Below are 23,759 nucleotides of genomic sequence, written 5' to 3'. Positions count from 1 at the left end.
ATATCACGAGATTTTGCACAAGACAGGGCGAGATTTGGGCGAGATCTCATGAGATTTGGAGAGCGTGATCTTGGAGGAGTGGATGGGAGCTGGCAGGATTTCCCAGGAAATCACGCTTTAGCTCCCTAAGATCTCATGATATTTTGCACAAGACGGGGTGAGATTTAGGTGAAATCTCACGAGATTTGGACAGTGAGTCTTGATAATTCAATGCAAGCTGGTGGGATTTGGCTGAAAATCTTTACCAAACTCCATGAGATCCCACGAGGTTTCGTACAAGACCTGCCTAGATTTGGGTGATATCTCACGAGATTTGGACTTCTAGGTTTCAGAAGCTTGATGAGAGCTGGTGGTTTGTGGCACGAAATCTCTCCCGAGCTCTGTGATATCTCACAAGATGACAATCAAGACAGGGTGAGATTTCAGTGAGATCTCATGAGATTTGGTCTGCAATTTAGTTTGGAGGTTTGGATGCACCTGTCGGGTTTGGCTAGATAACACATGCCAGCTCTGTGAGACGAGATTTTGCCCAAGATGGGGCAAGATTTCAGGGAGCTCTATCGAGATTTGGACTGGGAGGTTTCAGAGGATTGAATGTACCTGGCCAGGTTTGGTGCGAAATCTTGCCTGAAGTCCATGAGATACCATGAGATTTCACACAAGTCAGGGCTAGAATCTTGGTTAGATCTCACGAGATTTAGACTGCTTGGATTCAGAGTAGTGAATGTTCCTGGCAGTACTTGGCACGATATCTCACTTCAGCTATGTGAAATCTCATGAGATTTCACCAATGACATAGCGAGATTAGGCGAGATCCTATGAGATATGCATTGTGGGATTTCAAACTTGATTGTACCTGGCGGGATTAGGCTCTATATCTTGCCTGAACTCCATGAGATATTACGAGATTTTGCCAAAGACAGGACAAGATTTGCACAAGATCTCACAAGATTTGGAGAGTGAGGGTTCAGAGGATTGTATGTGTGCTTGCAGGATATTATTGGAAATCTTGCCCAAGATCCATGAGATGTCAAGATATTTTGCCCAAAATAGGGTGAGATTTGGGCCAGATCTCATGAGATTTGGATAGCAAAGTCTTGATAATTGGATGCAAGCTGGCGGGATAGTGCCTGAAATCTTGACCAAGTTCCATGAGATCCCAGGAGATTTCACAGCAGTTGGGGCCAGAATTTTGGTGAGATCTCACAAGATTTGGATTGCTTGGATTCAGAGGATTGAATTTACCTGACCATCGTTGGTGGGAAATCTCACTGCAGTAATGTGAGATTTCATGAGATTTTGCTGAAGGCAGGGCGAGATTAGGTGAGATCGCAGGAGATATGGACTGAGAGGTCTCAAGGCTTGAATGCACCTAGTGGGATTTGGTTTATATCTTGCCCAAGGATTCTGAGATCTCACGAGATTTTCCACAAGACAGGGCAAGATTTGGTTGAGATCTCATGAGATTTGGACAATGGGATCTCGGAGGAGTGGATGGGAGCTGGCAGGATTGGCCAGGAAATCACGCTTGAGCTCCCTGAGATCTCATTGATTTTGCACAAGACAGGGTGGGATTTGGGAGAGATCTCACGACTTTTGGAAATCCAGGTCTTGATAATTGCATGCAAGCTGGTGGGATTGGGCCTGTAATCTTGACTGAGCTCCATGAGATCCCGGGAGATTTCACACAAGTCCGGGCAAGACTCGGTGAGATCCCAGGAGATATGGACTGTGAGGTCTCGAGGCTGAATGCACCTGGCAGGATTTGGCTTTACATCTTGCCCAAGATCCCTGAGATCTCACAAGATTTTGCCCAAGACAGTGTGAGATTTGGTTGAGATCTCACGAGATTTGGACAGCGAGCTGTTGCTAATCATATGCAAACTGACGGGAGGGGGTCCAAAATCTTGACCGAGCTCTATGAGATCCCACAAGGTATCGTACAAGACCGGGTGAGGTTTGGGCATTAACTCTTGAGATTTGGACCTCGAAGTTTCAGAGGCTTGATGAGAATTGGGAAGATATGGCGTGAAATCTCTCCCAGTTCCGTGATATCTCACGTGATTTCCCCAAGACTGACGTAGATTTGGGTGAGATCTCATGAGATTTGGACAGCAAGGTCTTGATAATCGCATGCAACCTGGTGGGATTGTGCCCAAAATCTTGACAGAACTCCATGAGATCCCAGGAGATTTCAAAGAAGTTGCGGCAAGATTCGGTGAGATCCCAGGAGATATGGACTGCGAAGTCTCAAGGCTGAAGGCACCTGGCGAGATTTGGCTTTACATCTTGCCCAAGATCCCTGCGATCTCATGAGATTTTGCACAAGACGGGCGAGATTTGGGCGAGATCTCATGAGATTTAGACTGTGACATCTTATAGGAGTGGATGGGAGCTTGTATGATTTGCGAGGAAATCGCGCTTGAGCTTCCAGAGATCCCACGAGATTTTGCCCAAGACGGGGCGAGATTTGTGTGAGATCTCATGAGATTTGGACAGCGAGGTTTGATAATTGCATGCAAGCAGGCGGGATGGACCCAAAAACTTGCCCAGGCTCCATGAGATCCCAGGAGATTTCAAACAAGTGGGGGTGAGAATCAGCAAGATCCCAGGAGATACGGACTGTGAGGTCTCAAGGCTAAAGGCACCTGGCGGGATTTGGCTTTATATCTTCCCTAGGATCCCTGAGATCTGACGAGATTTTGCACAAGATAGAGCGAGATTTGGGCGAGATCTCACGAGGTTTGGACAATGAGATATTGGGGGAGAGAAGGGGAGCTGGCATGATTTCCCAGGAAATCGCACTTGAGCACCCTGAGGTCTCAGGAGATTTTGTACAAGACGGTGCAAGATTTGGGTGAGATCTCATGAGATTTGGAGAGCGAGGTCTTGATAATTGGATGCAAACTGGTGGGATGGGGTCCAAAATCTTGACCGAGCTCTATGAGATCCCATGAGATTTCATACAAGACCAGGTGAGGTTTGGGCAATAACCCTCGAGATTTGGACCTCGAGGTTTCAGAAGCTTGATGAGAATTGGGAAGATATGGTGTGAAATCTCTCCCAGCTCTGTGATATCTCACGAGATTTTCCCAGACTGAGTGAGATTTGGGTGAGATCTGACGAGATTTGGCCTGAAATGATTCAGAGGAATGGATGCACCTGGGGGGTTGGGCTAGGTAAGTAAGCAGGCTCTGTAAGATCATGAGAGTTTGCCCAAGACAGTGCAAGATTTGGGTGAGATCTCACGAGATTAGGACTGCGAGGTCTTGATAATTGGATACAAACTGGCGGGATGGGGCCCAAAATCTTGACCAACCTCCATGAGATCCAGGAGATTTCAAACAAGTCGGGGCAAGATTAAGCGAGAGCCCAGCAGATATGGACGGAGAGGTCTTAAGGCTTGAATGCACCTAGCGGGATTTGGCTTTATATCTTGCCCAAGGTCCCTTAGATATCACGAGATTTTGCACAAGATTGGGCGAGAGTTAGGCGAGATCTCATGAGATTTGGACAGCAAGATCTCAGAGGAATGAATGGTTGCTCGCAGGATTTGCCAGGAAATCGCGCTTGAGCTCCCTGAGATCTCACAAGTTTTTGCAGAGGACGGGGCAAGATTTGAGCTAGATCTCATGAGATTTGGACTGAGAGATCTCAGAGGAGTAGATGGGAACTGGCAGGACTTGTCAGGAAATCGCTCTTCAACTCCCAGAGAGCTCACGAGATTTTGTCCAAGATGGGGTGAGATTTGGGTGAGATCTCATGAGATTTGGACAGTGAGGTCTTGATAATTGCATGCAAGCTGGCGGGATTAGGCCTGAAATCTTGACCGAGCTCCATGAGATCCCAGGAGATTTCAAAGAAGTCTGGGCGAGATTCGGCGAGGTCCCAGGAGATATGGACTATTTGGTCTCAGGGCTGAATGCACCTGGCGGGATTTGGCTTTACATCTTGCCCAAGATTCCTGAGATCTCACGAGATTTTGCACAAGATGGGGCTAGATTTGGGTGAGATCTCACGAGATTTGTACAGCGAGGTTTGATAATTGCATGTAAGCTGGCAGGATTGGGCCCAAAATCTTGACCAAGCTCCATGAAATCCCAGGAGATTTCACACCAGTCGGGGCCAGAATTTTGGTGAGATCCCATGAGACTTGGACTGCTTGGATTCAGAGGACTGAATGTATCTGACCATCGTTGGTGGGAAATCTCACTGCAGTAATGTGAGATTTCATGAGATTTTGCCAAAGGCAGAGTGAGATTAGGTGAGATCGCAGGAGATATGGACTGAGAGGTCTCAAGCCTTGAATGCACCTGGTGGGATTTGGCTTTATATCTTGCCCAAGGTCACTGAGATCTCACGAGGTTTTGCACAAGACAGGGCAAGATTTGATTGAGATCTGACGAGATCAGACTGCGAGATCTCGGAAGAGTGGAAGGGACCTGGGGGGATTTCCCAGGAAATCGTGCTTGAGCTCCCTGAGATTTCACGAATTTTTGCCCAGGATGGGGTGAGATTTGGGTGAGATCTCACGAGATTTGGACAGCAAGGTCTTGATAATTGCATGCAAGCTGGCTGTATTGGGCCCGAAATCTTGACCGAGCTCCATGAGATCCCAGGAGATTTCACACCAGTCGGGGCTAGAATTTTGATAAGATCTCACGAGACTTGGACTGCTGGGATTCAGAGGACTGAATGTATCTGACCATCACTGGTGGGAAAGCTCACTGCAGTGATGTGAGATTTCATGAGGTTTTGCCGAAGGCAGGGCGAGATTAGGCGAGATTGCAGGAGATATGGACTGAGAGGTCTCAAGGCTTGAATGCACCTGGCGGGATTTTGCTTTATACCTTGCCCAAGTTCCCTTAGATATCATGAGATATTGTACAAGACATGGCCAGATTTGGGTGAGATCTCATGAGATTTGGAAAGCAAGATCTTGGAGAAGTGAATGGCAGGTGGCAGGATTTGCCAGGAATTCGCACTTGAGCTCCCTGAGATCTCACGAGATTTTGCCCCAAATGGGGCGAGGTTTGCGTGAGATCTCATGAGATTTAGATAGCAAGGTCCTGATAATTGGAGGCAAGCTGGCGGGATTGGGCCCGAAATCTTGACTGAGCTCCATGAGATCCCAGGAGATTTCACCCAAGAATTTTGGGTGAAATCTTGGGGGGCAAGAATTTTGGTGAGATCTCATGAGACTTGGACTGTTTGGATTCAGAATATTGAATGTACCTGACCATCGCTGGTGGGAAATCTCACTGCAGTAATGTGAGATTTCATGAGATTTTGCTGAAGGCTGGGCAAGATTAGGTGAGATTGCAGGAGATATGGACTGTGAGGTCTCAAGGCTTGAATGCACTTGTCTGGATTTGGCTTTATATCTTGCCCGAGGTCCCTGAGATCTCATGAGATTTTGCACAGGACAGGGTGAGATTTGGGTGAGATCTCATGAGATTTGGACAGCGAGATCTTGGAGGAGTGGATGGGAGCTGGCAGGATTTGCCAGGAAATTGCACTTGAGCTCCTGAGATCTCACGAGATTTTGCCCAAGATGGGGCAAGATTTGGGTGAGATCTCACGAGATTTGGACAGCAAGGTCTTGATAATTCAATGTAAGCTGGCGGGATTGGGCCCGAAATCCTGACTGAGCTCCATGAGATCCCACGAGGTTTCCTACAAGACCGGGTGATGTTTGGGCAATAACTCTTGAGACTTGGACCTCGAGGTTTCAGAGGCATGATGTGAGCTGGCAAGATGTGGCATGAAATCTCTCCCAGCTCCGTGATATCTCACGAGATTTCCCCAAGACAGGGTGAGATTTGGGTGAGATCTCACGAGATTTGGCCTGAAATGGTTCAGAGGAATGGATGTACCTGGCAGGTGTGGCTAGGTAACTCAAGCAGGCTCTGTAAGATCACAAGATTTTGCACAAGACAGGGCTAGATTTGGGTGAGATCTCATGAGATTTGGACAGCAGGGTCTCAATAATTGCATGCAAGCTGGAGGTATTGGGCCCAAAATCTTGACCGAGCTCCATGAGATCCCATGAGGTTTCATATAAGACTGGATGAGGTTTGGGCAGTAACTCTCGAGACTTCGACGTGGAGGTTTCAGAGGCTTGATGTGAGCTGGCAAGATGTGGCATGAAATCTCTCCCAGCTCCATGATATCTCACGAGATTTCCCCAAGACAGGGTGAGATTTGGATGAGGTCTCATGAGATTTGGCCTGAAATGTTTCGGAGGTATGGATGAACCTGGCAGTTTGGCTAGGTAACTCAAGCAGGCTCTGTAAGATCTCGAGATTTTGCCCAAGACGGGTAGATTTGGGTCAGATCTCATGAGATTTGGAGGAGTGAGGTCTTGATAATTGGATGCAAGCTGGCGGGTTTGGGCCCAAAATCTTGACCGAGCTCCATGAGATCCCACAAAGTTTTGTACAAGACTTGGCTTGATTTGGGCGGTATCTCACGAGATTTGGACTTCTAGGGTTCAGAAGCTTGATGAGAGCTGGTGGTTTGTGGCACGAAATCTCTCCTGAGCTCTGTGATATCTCACGAGATGACAACCAAGACAGGGTGAGAGTTGGTTGAGATCTCATGAGCTTCGCCCTGCAATTTGGCTTGGAGGTTTGAGTGCACCTGTCGGGTTTGGCTAGATAACACATGCCAGCTCTGAAATCTCATGAGTTTTTGCCCAAGATGGGGCAAGATTTCAGGGAGCTCTATCGAGATTTGGACTGGGAGGTTTCAGAGGATTGAATGTACCTGGCTGGGTTTGGCATGAAATCTCGCCCAAGATCCATGAGATCCCATGAGATTTTGCCCAAGACAGGGCGAGAATTGTGGTGAGATCTCATGAGACTTGGGCTGCTTGGATTCAGAGGATTGAATGTACCTGGCTGTCTTTGGTGGGAAATCTCACTGCAGCTATGTGAGATTTCATGAATTTTCACCAAAGACGGGGCGAGATTAGGCGAGATCTCAGGAGATATGGACTACGAGGTCTCAATGTATTGAATGCACCTTGTGGGATGAAGCTTTATATCTTGCCCAAGATCTGTGAGATCTCAAGAGATTTTGCCCAAGAAGGGGAGAGATTAGGTGAGATCCCAGGAGATAGTGCCTGTGAGGTCTCAAAGTCTTGAATGCACCTGGCAGGATGATGCTTTATATCTTGCCCAAGCTCCATGAGATCTCAGGAGATTTTGCACAAGACGGGGCAAGTTTTGTGCAAGATCTCACAAGATTTGGACAGCGAGGTCTCAGAGGATTGGATGGGAGCTTACAAGATTTGGTAGGAAATGTCACCTGAGCTCCCTGAGATCTCATGAGATTTTGCCCAAGAGGCTTGAGATTTGTGTGAGATCTCACAAAATTTGGATAGCGAGGTTTGATAATTGGATGCAAGCTGGAGGGATTGGGCTCAAATGTTTGACCAAGCTCCATGATATCCCACGAGGTTTTGTACAAGACCAGGCGAGATTTGGGGGATATCTCATGAGATTTGGACCTCGAGGTTTCAGAGGCTTGATGCGAGCTGGTGGGATATGGTGTGAAATCTCTCCTGAGCTCCCTGATAGCTCACGAGATTTCCCCAGGCAGGTGAGATCTGGGTGAGATCTCATGAGTTTTGTTCTGTAATGGCTCAGAGGAATGCATGCACCTGGCAGGTTTGGCTAGATAACTCTAGCAAGCCCCATGATATCTCACGATATTTTGCCAAAGACAGGGTGAGATTGGGTGGGGTTGGGTGGAGGTTTCAGAGGATTGAATGACCCTGGCAGGATTTGTCTTGAAGTCTTGCCTGAGTTCCATGAGATCCCACGAGATTTTGCCCAAGACAGGGTGAGATTTGGGTGAGATCTCATGAGATTTGGACTACTTGGATTCGGAGTATTGAATACACCTCCTGGTACTTGGCATGAAATCTCACTCCAGCTATGTGAGTTCTCACGAGATTTCACCAAAGACCTAAGGAGATTAGGAGAGACACCATGAGAAATAGACCACGAGTTTTCAAAGGCTTGATTGTACCTGGTGGGATTAGGTTTTATATCGTGCCTGAGGTCCATGAGATCTTATGAGATTTTTCCCAAGTTGGGGTGAGACTGGCATGAGATCTTACAAGATTTGGACATCGAGGTCTTGATAATTGGATGCAAGCTGGAGGGATTCAGCCCAAAAGTTTGACCAAGCTTCATGAGATTGCACAAGGTTTCATACAAGACCAGGCAAGGTTTGGTTGAGATCTCATGAGATTTGGAGTGCTAGGATTCAGAGGATTGAATGTACCTGGTGGTACTTGGCATGAAATCTGTTCCAGCTATGTGAGACCTCATGAGATTTCATAAAGACCTAGCGAGATTAGGAGAGATCCCATGAGATATGGACTGCGAGATTTCAAAAGCTTGATTGTACCTGGCGGGATTAGGCTTCATATCCTGCCTGAGCTCCATGAGATCATATGAGATTTTGCCCAAGATGGGGCGAGATTTGCGCAATATCTCATGAGATTTGGACAGTGAGGGCTTGGAGGATTGTATGCAGTTGGCAGGATTTGCCTGGAAATCTCGCCTGAGATCCGTGAGATCTCACAAGATTTTGCCCAAGACAGGGTGGGATTTGGGCGAGACTCACAAGATTTGGATTGAGAGGTCTCCTATGATTGGATGGGAGCTGGCAGGACTTGGCAGAAAATCTTGCTTGAGCTTCGTGAGATCTCACGAGATTTTGTCCAAGTTGAGGTGAGTTTTGAGTGAGGTGTCAGGAGATTTGGCTGGTGAGGACCGGGAGGACTGAATGTACCTGATAGTCTTTAGTGCAATATCTCACTCTAGGTATGTGAGATCTCACAAGATTTCACCAGAGACTGGGTGAGATTAGGCGAGATCCCAGGAAATATGGACTGCGAGTTCTCAAAGGCTTGAATGCACCTGGCGGGATAAGGCTTTATACCTTGCCCTAGCTCTGTGAGATCTTGCGAGATCTTCCCCTAGGATGGGGCTGGATTTGGGAGAGATCTCATGAGATTTGATCAGTGAGGTCTTGATAATTGGGTGCAAGCTGGCAGGATTGGGCCCGAAATCTTTACCAAGCTCCATGAGAACCCATGAGTTTTGTACAAGACCCGACGAGATTTGGATGATATCTCACGTGATTTGGGCCTCGAATTTTCAGAGACTTGATGCGAACTGGTGGGATGTGGTGTGAAATCTCACCTGGCTCCATGATATTTCATGAGATTTCACCTAAGACAGGGTGAGATTTGGGTGAGATCTCATGAGATTTGGCCTGCAATGTCTTGGAGGTTTGGATGCACCTGACGGGTTTAGGTAGATAAGCGAGCTCCGTGAGATCTCACAAGATTTTGCCAAAGACGAGGTGAGATTTGGGCGAGATCTATCGAGATTTGGATAGTGAAATCTTGGAGAATTGGATGCAAGCTGACAGGATTTGGCAGGAAATCTCGCCCAAGCTGCTGAGATCTCCCAAGGTTTCACCCAAATGGGGAGATTTGTGCGAGACCCACGAGATATGAAATGAGAGGCCTCAGAAAATTGGATGCAAGCTGACAGGATTTGGCAGGAAATCTCGCCCCAGCTGCATGAGATCTCACGAGATTTTGTCCAAGACAGGGCGTATTTTGGTGAATTCTCACGAGATTTGGAGAGCGAAGTCCTGGAGTATTGGATTTGAGCTGTCAGGATTTGGTGGGAAATCTCGCCCGAGCTTTATGAGCTCTTACAAGATTTCGCACAAGACAGGGAGAGATTTGGTTGAGATCTCATGAGATCTAGACTGGGAGGATTCAGAGGTTTGAATGTACCTGGTGGTCTTTGGGGCAATCACTCCATCTACATAAAATCTCATGAGATTTCACCGAAGCCAGGGCAAGATTAGGCGAGATCCCATGAGACATGGACTGAGTCTTAAAGACTTGAATGCATCTGGAGGGATTAGGCTTTATATCTTGCCCAAACTCCATGAGGTCTCATGAGATTTTGCCCAAGATGAGGTGAGATTTGGGAAAGATCTCACAAGATTTCTACAGCAAGGTCTCAGAGGATTGGATGGGAGCTGGTAGGATTTGGCAGGAAATCTCACCCTGTAAGATCCCACAAGATTTCGCACAAGATGGGGTGAGATTTGGGTGAGATCTCACAAGATTTGGACTGCCAGGATTCAGAGTATTGAATGTACCTGGCTGTCTTTGGTGTGAAATCTCACTCCAGCTATGTGAGATCTCATGAGATTTCACCAAAGACTTGGCAAGATTAGGCGAGATCGCATGAGATATGGACTGCAAGGTCTTAAAGGTTTGAATGCACTTGGCTGGATTAGGTTTTATATTTGGCCAACCTCCGTAAGATCTCATGAGATTTTCCCAAGTTGGGGCAAGAATTGGGTGAGATCTCATGAGATTTGGACAGCAAAGTCTCAGAGGATTGGATGGGAGCTGGCAGGATTTAACAGAAAATCTCGCCAGAGCTCCGGGAGATCTCATGACAATGTGGGAAAGCCAGGGTAAGATTAGGACAAGACTCAGGAGATTTGGATTGTGAAGTCTTAGAGGATTGGATGTGAGCTGGCAGGGTTTGGTGGGAAATCTCACCCAAGCTTCAGGAGATCGCATGAGATTTTGCCCAGGATGGGGTGAGATTTTGGCAAGAAATATCAAGATTTGGATTTGGAGGTTTCAGAGGATTGAATGTACCTGGCAGGATTTGGTGTGAATTCTCGCCCAAGTTCCATGAGATCCCACAACATTTCACACAAGATGGGGCAGGATTTTGGTGAGATTTCATGAGATTTGGAGTGCAAGGATTCAGAGGAGTGAATCTACCTGGCGGTCTCTGAGGCAAAATCTCACTCCAGCTATGTGAGATCTCACAAAATTTTGCTGAAGACAGTGAGGTTTGGGTGAGATCTAATGAGATATGGACTGCATGGTTCAAAGGCTTGAACATACCTGGCTGTATATGGCACAAAATCTCACCTGACACCGTGAGATCTCACGAGATTTTGCCCAACATGGGGCAAGATTTTGGTGAGATATCACGAGATTTGGATGGCGAGGTTCAGAGGATTGAATGTACCTGGTGGTCTTTGGCATGAAATCTCGCTCCAGCTATGTGAGATCTCACGAGATTTCACCAAAGACTAGGAGAGATTTGGGTAAGATCTCATGAGTATTGGCCTGCAATGGCTTGGAGGTTTGGATGCACCTGGCAGGTTTGGCTAGATAACTCAAGAGAGCTGCCTGAGATCTCACGAGATTTCGCCCAAGATGGGGCAAGATTTGGGGGAGATCTATCAAGATTTGGACTGTGAATGTTTCAGAGGTTTGAATGTACCTGGTGGGATATGGTGCAAAATCTCTCCCGAGTTGTGAGATCCCATGAGATTTCTCACAAGACAGGGTGAGATTAAGCGAGATCCCATGAGATATGGACTGCGAGGTCTCAAAGGCTTGAATGCACCTAGAGGGATTAGGCTTTATATCTTGCCCAAGCTCCATTAGATCTCATGAGATTTTGCCCAAGAAGGGGTGAGATTTGTGTAAGATTTCACGAGATTTGGACAGCAAGTTCTTGGAGGACTGGATGAGAGCTGGCAGGATCTGGTGGGAAAACTTGCCTGAGCTTCATGAGATCTCACGAGGTTTTGCCCCAGACAGGGAGGTATTTGGGCAAGATCTCACAAGATTTGAACAGGGAGGGCTCAGAGGATTGGATGCAAGCTGGCAGGATTTGGCATGAAATCTCCCCAGAGCTCCATGAGATATCATGAGGTTTTGCACAATTTGGGGCAAGATTTGGGCAAGATCTCACAAGATTTGGACAGTGAGGTCTTGATAATTGGATGCAAGCTGGCGGAATTGGTCCTGAAATCTTGACCAAGCTCCGTGAGATCTCGGGAGATTCCAGCAAAGACCTGGCGAGATTTGGGCAAGATCTCATGAGATTTGGACTGTGAGTTCTCGGAGGATTGAATGCGAGCTGGCGGGATTTTGCATGAAATCTCCCACAAGATCCAAGAGATCTCACAAGATTTCAACCAACATGGGAGGAGAGTTCGTCGAGATCTCACCATATTTGGACTGCTAGGCCTTGGAGGCTTCGAAGACGTATTTGGATTTGGCATGAAATCTTGTCTGAGTTCCGTGATATCTCACGAGATTTCATACAAGTTGAGGTGAGATACAGGCAAGAACTCATGAGATTTGGACTGTGAGGTCTCGGAGGTTTGGAAAACCTATTTGGATTTGGTGCTATATCTCACATGAGCTCTGTTAGATCTCAGGAGTTTTTGGCAAGACAGGAGATGGTTGGGCAAGATCTCATGTGATTTGGACTGTGAAGTCTTGGAGCCTTGGATGTGTGCTGGCAGGAGTGGTGCAAAATCTTGCCCGAGCTCTGTGAGATCTAATGAGGTTTCACCCAAGATGGAGAAATATGGGCGAGATCTCATGAGATTTGGAGAATGAGGTCTAGGAGCTTGGATACATGCTGGTTGGAATTGTGTGAAGTCTCACTCAATCTCTGTGAGATCTCATGAGATTTCACCCAAGACAAGGTGAGATTTGGGTGAGATCTCATGAGATTTGGACTGCAATATCACAAGATATGGAAATCTCATGAGACATGGCTTGAGTTTTAAAATGATTTGGGCACATTTCTCACCAGATTTGGGTAGAAATCTCACCAGATGTGTGTGAGATCTCACATGATTTGGACTGAGTTCTCACGGGATTTGAGCTGAGTCCTGGTGAGATGTAGATGAGATCTCACAAGATTTGGACTGTGTTCTCATGAGATTTGGACAGAGATCTCACCAGATTTCATTCTAAATCACACGAGATATGCATGAACTCTCAGGAAATTTTGACTGAGTCCTGGAGAGATGTGGTTGAGGTCTCACGAGATTTGGATTAAGATCTCAGAGATTTGGGTAAAAATCTTGCAACATGCGCATTATGTCTCCCGATATTAGGACTGAGATTGGGTGAGATTTGGAAGAGTGCTCACAAGATTTGGACTGAATTCTTAAGAGATTTGGAGTCCAATCTGATGAGGTTTGGCTAATAAGTTCTCAAGCGATGTGGACATAGATCTGTCTAGATTTTGTATAGATCTCATGGGATTTGGACCAACTCTTGATGAGATTTGCATAAGATCTCACAAGATTTGGACTAAAATCTCATGAGATTTGGACTGAGATCTTATGAGAATTTGAAGAGTTCTCACAAATTTTGGATTTAGATCTCAGGAGTTCTGAATTAGATATCACATGATTTGGCTAAAATCTTGTGAGGCCTATGTGAGATATCACAAGATTTAGACTGAGGTATGGCAAGATATGGAAGGATCTCACGAGATTTCCTTGAGTTTTAAAGAGATTTGGACAGAGATCTCACGAGATTTGGGTAGAAATCCCACCAGATGTGAGTGAGATGTCACATGATTTGGACTGAGTACTCAAGGAATTTGGACTGAGTCCTGCTGAGATTTGAGTGAGATCTCACAAGAACTCGACTGTGTTCTCATGAGATTTGTGGAGAAATAACGTGAGATGTTCCTGCATTTTCATGAGATTTGGACTGAGGTCTTTTGAGATTTGGATGAGAATTCACCAGCTTCTGATGAGTTCTCTCGAGAGTTGGACAGAGAGTCATGAGATTTGAATGAGATCATTGGAGATTTGGACTGAGATCTCACAGGATTTGGAATCAGATCAGGTGAGATTTGGCTAGAAAACTCGCGAGATGTTTGTGACATATCACGAGATTTGGACTGAGATCTGGCAAGATCTTGAAGAGGGCTCACGAGTTTTGGACTTAGTTCTCGGGAGTTTTGAATGAGATTTTACAAGATTAGGTACAAATATTGTGAGATATGTGTGAGATCTCACGAGATTTGGAATGAAATATGGTGAGATATGGAAGAAATCTTACGAGATTTGCCTTGAGTTTTAAAGAGATTTGGACAGAGATCACACAAGATTTGGGGAGAAATCTCTCCAGATGTGCGTGAGCTCTCATGTGATTTGGACTGAATTCTCACAGGATTTGGATTGAGTCCTGGTGAGATTTGATGAGATCTCATGAGATTTGCACTGTGTTCTCATGAGATTTGGACAGAGATCTCACCACATTTGAGTATAAATTATGCAAGATATGCGTGAGCTCTCAGTAGATTTGGACTGAGTTCTGGTGAGATTTGGTTGTGGTCTCATGAGATTTGGGAAAAAATCTCCCTACGTGTGCATTAGATCTCACGAAATTTGAATTGAGATCCAACCAGATTTGGAAGAGAGCTCACGAGATTTGGACTGAATTCTCACGAGATTTGGAGTCCAATCTGATGAGATTTGGCTAGAAAACTCATGGGATGTGCGTGAGGTCTCAAGAGATTTGGACTTAGATATGGCTAGATTTTGTAGAGATCTCATGGGGTTTAGACTGAGTCCTGATGAGATTTGCATGAGCTCTCAGGAGATATGGGTTAAGATCTCATGAGATTTCAACTGAGTTTTCAAGAGTTTTGGACAGAGATTTCAGGAGATTTGGGTGGAAATCTCATGAGATGTTTGTGAGATATCAGGAGATTTGGAATGAGATATGGAGTGATTTGGAAGAGATCTCATGAGACTTGGACTGATTTCTCATGAGGTTTGAGATCTCATGAGATTTGTGTAGAAATATCACTGGATGTGTGTAAGATTTTAACTAAGATCTCACGAGAGTTGGTCAGAGATCTTGCTCAAAGTGTGTAAGGTCTCACAAGATTGTATGAGATCTGGTGAGATTTGGAATAGATCTCACGAGATTTGGACTGAGTTCTTCCAAGATTTCGACTGAGAACTCACTAGATTTGGACAGAGATCTGGTGAGGTTTGGATGAGCTCTTATAAGATTTGGCTAGAAATCTCGTGAGATGTGTGTGAGATCTCACATGATTTGGACTGAGTTCTCATGAGATGTGCAATAAGATCTCACATGATTTGGGTAGAAATCACGTGAAATGTGCGTGTGATATCAGAGATTTGGACTGAAATCTGGCGAGATTTCAATGAGATCTCATGGGAAAAGGACTGAGTTCTCTCGAGATTTGGACTGAGGTCTCATGAGATTTGAACTACAAACTCGAGATTCTGGGAGAAATTTCATGAGATGTGTGTGAGACATCATGGCGTTTGGACATCGACTGGCAAGACTGGAAGACATCTCACAAGATTTGAACTGAGTTCACACAAGATTTGGACTGAGTTCTCACGAGATTTGGAATGCGATCTGGCCCCTGGGATGTGCATGAGGTCTCAAGAGATTGGACATAGATCTGTCTGGATTTTGTAGAGGTCTCATGGGAGTTGGATTGAGTCCTGATGAGATTTGCATGAAAACTCATGAGACTTGGAATGAGATCTGGTGACATTTGGAAGTGATTTCATGAGATTTGGACTGATTTCTCATGAGGTTTGGAATGAGATCTCATGAGATTTCATTAGAAATCTCACAAGATGTGTGTGAGATCTCACTAGATTTGGACTGTGATCTTAGGAGACTTGGAAGAGCTGTCACGAGATTTGGACTGATTTCTCACGAGATTTGGAATGCGATCTCACAAGAATTGGGTAGGTATCTTGCGAAATGTGTGTGAGATCTCACATGATTTGGACTGTGTACTCACAGGATTGGACTGAGTCCTGGCATGATTTGGAAGAGATCTCATGAGATTTGGAATCAGATCTGATGAGTTTGGCTAGAAACCTCCCAGGATCTGTCTAGATTTTGTAGAAATCTCATGGGATTTGGACTGACTCCTGATGGGATTTGCATGAGATCTCATGAGATTTGGACTAAGATCTCACGAGATTGGACTGAGATCTGGCGAGATATGGAAGAGACCTCACTAGGTTAGGACTTAGTTCTCAGGAGTTTTAAATGAGATGTTACAAGATTTAGCTATGAATTTTTGAGATGTGTGTGAGATCTCACAAGGTTTGGAATGAGATATGGTGAGATATGGAAGAGATCTCATGAGATTTGCTTGAGTTTTAAAGATATTTGGACAGAGATCTCACGAGATTTGAGTAGAAATCTCAACAGATGTGGGTGAGATCTCACATGGGATCTCACCCACATCTCACTGAGTTCTCATGGGATTTGGACTGAGTCCTGGTAAGATTTGGACAAGATCTCATGAGATTGGGACTAAGATCTCATGAGATTTGGGTAGAAATATCACGAGAAGTTCATGAGATCTCATGAGATGTAGACAGATCTTTTGAGATTAGGATATGCTTTCAAGAGCTTCTGACGAGTTCTCTCGAGATCTGGACAAGGTGGTCGAGAACTGAATGTGACATTAGGAGATTTGGACTGAGTTCTCACAAGATTTGGAATCAGATCTGATGAGATTTGACTAGAAATCTTGTGAGACATGTGTGAGATATCTTGAGATTTGGACCGAGATGTGGCAAGATTTGGAAGAGATCTCATGAGTTTTGGACTTAGTTCTCAGGAACTTTGAATGAGATTTTACAAGATTTAGCTACAAATATTGCAAGATGTGTGTGTGACCTCATGAGATTTGGACTGAGATCTGGCAAGAGATGGAAGAAATCTCACGAGATTTGGCTTGAGTTTTAAAGAGATTTGGACAGAGATCTCACAAGATTTGGGGAGAAATCTCTCCAGATGTGTGTGAGTTCTCACATGATTTGGACTGAGTTCTCACGGGATATGGACTGAGTCCTGGTGATATTTGATGAGATATCATGAGATTTGCACTGTGTTCTCATGAGATTTGGACAGAGATCTCACCAGATTTGAGTATAAATCGCACAAGATATGTGCAAGCTCTCAGGGGATTTGGACTGAGTTCTGGCGAGATTTGGTTGAGATCTCAAGAGATTTGGATTAAGATCTCATTAGGTTTGGGTAAAAATCTCACTACATACACATTAGATCTCCCGATATTAGGACTGAGATCTGGCAAGATTTGGAAGAGTGCTCACGAGATTTGGACTGAATTCTCATGAGATTTGGAGTCCGATCTGACGAGGTTGGCTAGAGAAGTCATGGGATGTGCATAAGGTCTCAAGAGATTTGGACATATGTCTGTCTAGATTTTGTAGAGATCTCATGGGATTTGGACTGACTCCAATTGAGATTTGCATGAGCCCTTACAAGATTTGGACTGAGATCTGGCAAGATTTGGAAGAGCTCTCACGAGTTTTGGACTTAGGTCTCAGGAATTTTGAATGAGATCTTACAAGATTTGGCTACAATCTTGCGAGATGTGTGTGACCTCACGAGATTTGGACTGAGATCTGGCGAGATATGGAAGAGATCTCATGAGATTCAGTTTGAGTTTTAAAGAGACTTAAACAGAAATCTCATGTGATTTGTGTTGAAATCTCACCAGATGTGCGTGAGCTCTCACATGATTTGGACTGAGTTCTCACGGGTTTGGTCTGAGTTTGGGCGAGATTTGGATGAGAGATCTCATGAGATTTAGACAGTTTGGTGAAATTTGAATGAGATCATATGAGATTTAACTCAGGTCTCACGAGATTTGGGATCAGACATGATGAGCTCTGGCTAGAAATCTCGAGATGTGTGTAAGATCTTACGAGATTTGTTCTGAGATCTGGTGAGATTTGGAAGAAATCTCAGGAGATTTGGACTAAGTTCTCAAGAGATTCAGACAGAGATCTCACCAGATTTGGCTATAAATCTCATGAGACATGCATGAGATCTCAGGAGATTTGGAATGGGTTCTGGTGAGATTTGGTTGAGTTCTCACAAGATTTGGAATAAAATCTCACCAGATTTGGGTAAAAATCTCACTACATGTGCGTTAGATCTCCAAAAATTTGGCCTGAGATTTGGCAAGGTTTGGAAGAGAGCTCACGAGATTTGGACTAAATTCTCATGAGATTTGGAATCCATCTGACGAGCTTTGGATAGAAATCTCTCGAGATGTGTGTGAGATCTTATGAGATTTAGACTGATTTCTCATGAGGTTTAGAATGAGTTCTCATCTTGCAAGATGTGCGTGAGATCTCACTAGATTTGTGCTGCAATCTTGAGAGATTTGGAAGAGCTGTCACAAGATTTGGATTGATTTCTCATGAGATTTGGAATGCGATCTCATGAGATTTGGGTAGATATGAATGTGCATGAGATCTCACATGATGTGGACTGTGTACTCATGGGATTTGGACTGAGTCCTGGTGCAATTTGGAAGAGATCTCACGAGATTTGGAATCAGATCTGATGAGTTTGGCTAGAAACCTCCCGGGATCTGTCTAGTTTGGCTAGAAATCTCATGGGATTTGGACTGACTCCTGATGAGATTTGCATGAGCTCTCATGAGATTTGGACTAAGATCTCATGAGAGGTGGACTGAGATCTGGCAAAATATAGAAGAGATCTCACTAGTTTAGGACTTAGTTCTCAGGAGTTTTGAATGAGATGTTACAAGATTTAGCTACAAATATTGTGAGATGTGTGTGAGATCTCACAAAGTTTGGAATGAGATATGGAAGAGATCTCATGAGATTTGCTTGAGTTTTAAAGAGATTTGGACAGAGATCTCATGAGACTCGCATAGAAATCTCAACAGATATGGGTGAGATCTCACATGATTTAGACTGAGTTCTCTTGGGATTTGAATTCTGTTTTGGTGAGACTTGGATGAGATCTCATCAGATTTGGACAGAGTTGGAGAGATTTGAATGAGATTATATGAGATTTGAACTCGGTTCTCATGAGATTTAGGTTTAGACCTGATGAGCTCTGGCTAGAAATCTCACGAGATGTGGGTAAGATCTTACCAGATATGTTCTGAGATCTGGCGAAAATTGGAAGAGATCTCAGGCAATTTGGACTGAGTTCTCAAGAGATTCAGACAGAGATCTCACCAGATTTGGCTATAAATCTCATAAGACATGCTTTAGACCTCAGGAGATTCAGACTGAGATCTGGTGAGATTTGGTTGAGGTCTCACGAGATTTGGATTAAGATCTCACCAGATTTGTGTAAAAAATCTCTTTACATATGGTGAGCTCTCACGAAATTTGGACTGAGTTCTGGTGGGATTTGAAAGAGTTCTCACGAGATTTGGACTGAATTCTCATGAGATTTAGAATCCAATCTGACGAGGTTTGGCTAGAAAACTCGTGGTATATACCTGAGATCTCAGGAGATTTTGATGTAGTTCTGTCTAGATTTCATAGAAATTTCATGGGATTTGCACTGAGGCCTGACAATATTTACATGAGATCTCATGAGATTTGGACTAAGATCTCCCAAGTTTTGGAAGTGATCTCACGAGTTTTGGACTTAGTTCTCAGTAGTTTTGAATGAGATCTCTCAAAATTTGGTTAAAATCTTGTGAGATGTGTGTGAGATCTCATGATATTTAGACTGAGATATGGTGAGATATGGAAGAGATCTCATGAAATTTGGCTTGAGTTTTAAAGAGATTTGGACAGAGCTCTCACAAGATTTGGGTAGATATCTCACCAGACATACATAAGATCTCACATGATTTGGCCTGAGTTCTCAAGGGATTTGGACTGAGTCCTGGCGAGATTTGGATGAGATCTCATGAGAATTGGACTGTGTTCTCATGAGATTTGTGGAGAAATACCGTGAGGTGTTTGTGAGATCTCATAAGATTTGGACTTAGATCTTTTGAGATTTGGATGAGATTTCACAAACTTCTGATGGGTTCTCATGAGATTTAGACAGAGGTTGGCGAGATCTGAATGGATCATAGGAGATTTGGACTGAGATCTCATGAGATTTGGAATCAGATCAGATGAGATTTGGCTAGAAATCTCATGAGGAGTGTGTGACACATCATGAGATCTGGACTGAGATCAGGCGAGATTTGGAAGAGATCTCATGAGTTTTTGACTTAGATTTCAGGCATTTTGAATGAGATCTTACAAGATATAGCTATAAATCTTGGGAGATATGTGATATCTCACGAGATTTGAGTTGAATTCTCATGAGATTTGCAGTCTAATCTGACGAGGTTTGGCTAGAAAAGTCATGGGATGTGCAAAGGTCTCAAAAGATTTGGACATAGATCGCTAGATTTTGTAGAGATATCATGGGATATGGATTGACTCCTGACGAGAGCTCATGAGTTTTGGACTAAGAACTCCTGGGGTTTGGACTGAGATCTGGCGAGATTTGGAAGAGATCTCACGAGATTTGTCTTAGTTCTCAGGAGTTTTGAGTGAGATGTGTGTGAGATCTCACGAGATTTGGACTGAGATATGGTGAGATATGGAAGAGATCTCACAAGATTTACTTGAGTTTCAAAGAGATTTGGGCAGAGATCTCATGAGATTTGAGTAAAGATCTCAACAGATATGGGTGAGATCTCACATGATTTGGACTGAATTCTCATTGGATTTGAACTCTGTTTTGGTGAGATTTGGATGAGATTTAGACAGTATTATCCACAATATTTGGATGAGATCTCATAAGATTTGGACTGAGATGTCCTGAGATTTTCTCCAAAATCAGGTGAGGTCCAGCTAAGTAGAGAGGTGTATTGTCTTTCATTTCTCAGGTGTGGATGCTAATAGAGACAACCTGAATGATTTGAAAGCCTGGAAAAGCCCCAGGGAGCCTGCCTGTTTGCTCACTTCTCCTGCTAGTGGGCACATTGCTTCTTCCTTACTCTCCTGCCATTCTGTTTCTATCACCTCTGGTTGAGTGTGAATAAGAGTCCACAGAGCCAATTCATACTGAATTCAATGCTCCCTTCTTACCTGTACTTCATCCAGAATGCCAAAACACCAGGGATTTAGGTGTGAGACATCTTGTGTCTTCCAACAGGTCATGTCTGGGACCAATTATGAAACTAGAAATATTGGAAGTTCTGCCCAATCTTGGCATGTACCATCCTTATCTACATAAGGATCTCATAGCAGGCTTTGTGCTGCTATGAGGCAGCAGTCCTCCAGCAGTGATATCCTCCCATGGGCCCAGAGTTTGGCCTCAGATACAAAAGGTTTTGACCCTAGATCTCGCTGACTGAGCCTATGATCTCAGGAGATTTGAATGAGATCTCACAAGATTTGGACCGAGATCTCATGAGTTTTGGGTGAGATCTCAGGAGATTTGGATGAGATTGCACAAGATTTGGACTGAGATCTGGCCAGATGGGATGAGATCTTACAAGATTAGAACTGAGATCTCCTGAGATTTTCCCCAAGATCACGTGAAGTTCAGCTAAATAAGGGGCATCTTTTATTTCTGGGGGTTTGTGAGGCCAATACAGACAGCCTTAACATTTTCAAATCCTGAGAAAGCCCCAGGGAGCCTGCCTGTTTGCTCACTTGTCCTGCTCAGGGCCACATTGCTTATTCCTTCTTCTCCTGCTCTTCTGTTTCTATGACCTCTAGTTGAGTGTAAGTAAGTGTCCAAGGGCCCATTCATCCTGAATTCAATGCTCCCTTCTTACCTGCTCTTCACCGAGGATGCTGAAATGCCAGGAACTTAGGTGTGAGACACCTTGTGTCTGCTTGTAGGTAGTCTGTGGGAGCTATTATGAAACTGCAAATATTGGAAGCTCTGACAAATCCTGGCATGTGCATTCCCTACAGGATTGCAAAGGAGGCCCTGCTAGTGAGTGCCAGATTCTACCAACGGCCCAGGAGTTTGGCCACAGACCCAACAGGTTTTGGCCCTATCTGTCACTGGCTGGGCCCGAGATGCCACAAGATTTGGATGAGGTCTTCGAGATTTGGACTGAGATCTCATGAGATTTTCCCCAAGATAAAGTGAGCTCCAGCTAAGGAAAGAGGTATCTTTTACCTTTTCTCTGGGGTGTTGTGAGGCTAAAACAGAGAGCCTGAACCTTTTGAGAGCCTGGGAAAGCGACCAGGGAGCCTGCCTGTTTTCTCACTTATCCTGCTGGGGGGGGGGTGGCTAGGGTGGGCACATGGCTTCTACCTTCCCCTCCTGCAATCCTGTTTCTATCTCCTTTGGTTAAGTATGAATTAGTGTCCACAGGATCCATTCATCCTGAATTCAGTGCCCCCTTCTTACCTGATGATCACCCAGGATCCTGAAACACCAGGAACTTAGGTGTGAGCTACCTGGTGTCTGCCAGTAGGTTCAGTGTGGAGCAATTATGAAACCAGAAATATTGGAAATTCTGCCCAATCCTGGCATATGCATTCCATACCAACATAAGGATTGCAATGTAGGTCCTTCAAGGGATTGGCAGCTCCTCCCCATGGCCTGGGGAGTTTGGCCACAGAAACAAGTTTTGGCCCTCGATCTTGCTGGATGGGTCCAAGATCTCACAATATTTGGATGAGATCTCACAAGATTTGGCCCAAGATCTCGGGAGCTTTGAATGAGATCTCATGAGATTTGGAAAAAGATTTTCCCAAATATCATGTGAGTTCTAAGGAATGAGGTATCTTTCCTTTTTTTCCTGTGGTGTTGTGAGGCTAACAGAGACAGCCTTAATGTTTTGTAAGCCTGGGATAATCCCAGGGAGCTTGCCTGTGTGCTCATTTGTTTTGCTAAATGGCATATTGCTTCTTCCTTCCCCTCCTACCCTTCTGTTTCTGTCACCTCTGTTTGAGTGTGAATAAGAGTTGACAGGGCCCGTTCATCCTGAATTCAATGCTCCCTTCTTTCCTTCTCTCCACCCTGGATGCTGAAACACCAGGGATTTAGGTGTGAAACAACTTGTGAATTCCTGCAGGTCGTGTCTGTGACCAATGATGAAACCGGAAATATTGGAAGTTCTGCCCGATGCTGGCATGGGCATTCCTTACTGATATAAGGAGCACAAACATGCTCTGCTAAGGAGTGCCAATACCTCCCAAGGGCCTGGGACTTTTGGCCAGAGATCTCAGGAGTTTTGACCCTATATCTCCTGGCTGGGCCCGAGCTCTTATGAGATTTGAATGTGATCTCAGGAGATTTGGACTGAGATCATACGAGATTTGCCCCATGAGCATGTGGGATCTGGTGGCTTGTTCCTGCAGGTGGCGACTCTCACACAGACTGTCCTGAAATGTCAAAAGCCTGGGAGAGCAGCCAGGAAGCCTTCTGTGTTCAGTTGAGCCAGCTCCCAGACTCATTGCCTCTTCCTTAACTAATATGCTTCCAAGTCTCTCCCTTCTCAAGTAATGTCAGTAAGTGACCTGGAGGCCCATTCTTCCTTATTTCAGTGCTCTGTTGGACCCAACATCAGAATGCTGTCTGTGGTGTTTGTGGAATGCCATGTTTTCCCGTGGTTCCCCAGACAAGAATGTCCAAAGCTAGCTATTGTGCTGCACAGGCATCAAGTCTAGGGAGTTCCCACCCCTGCCAAGTTCCTGTCAGATTTCTCCCAAGTCTCGTGAGATTTAGTTATAGATATGGCAGTATTTGGCCAGAACTCTTGGGGATTTTGGCCCACGTTCAAGGAGTGGACTTTGATCTCACGGATTTGTCAGAGTTCTCTTCAGATTCCTAAGAGTGTGTCCAAGGAATTTGCGAGATTTGCACCAAGATTACATGAGATTCGCCTAAGGAAAGAGGTATCTTTTCTTTTTTTCTGGGGAGTTATGTGGCAAACACAGATAGCCTTAACGTGTTGAAAGCCTGGGAAAGCCCCCAGGGAGTCTGCCTGTGTGCTCACATGTCCTGCTCTGGGACACATTGCTTCTGCCTTCTCCTCCTGCCCTCCTGTTTGTATCACCTCTGGTTTAATGTGAATAAG

Source organism: Mirounga leonina, unplaced genomic scaffold, assembly GCF_011800145.1.
Source record: "Mirounga leonina isolate KUSES-001 unplaced genomic scaffold, KU_Mleo_1.0 Mir_179, whole genome shotgun sequence".
Lineage (NCBI taxonomy): Eukaryota > Metazoa > Chordata > Mammalia > Carnivora > Phocidae > Mirounga > Mirounga leonina.
The sequence above is the reverse complement of the archived record's forward strand: the minus strand, read 5'-3'. Positions refer to the sequence as shown.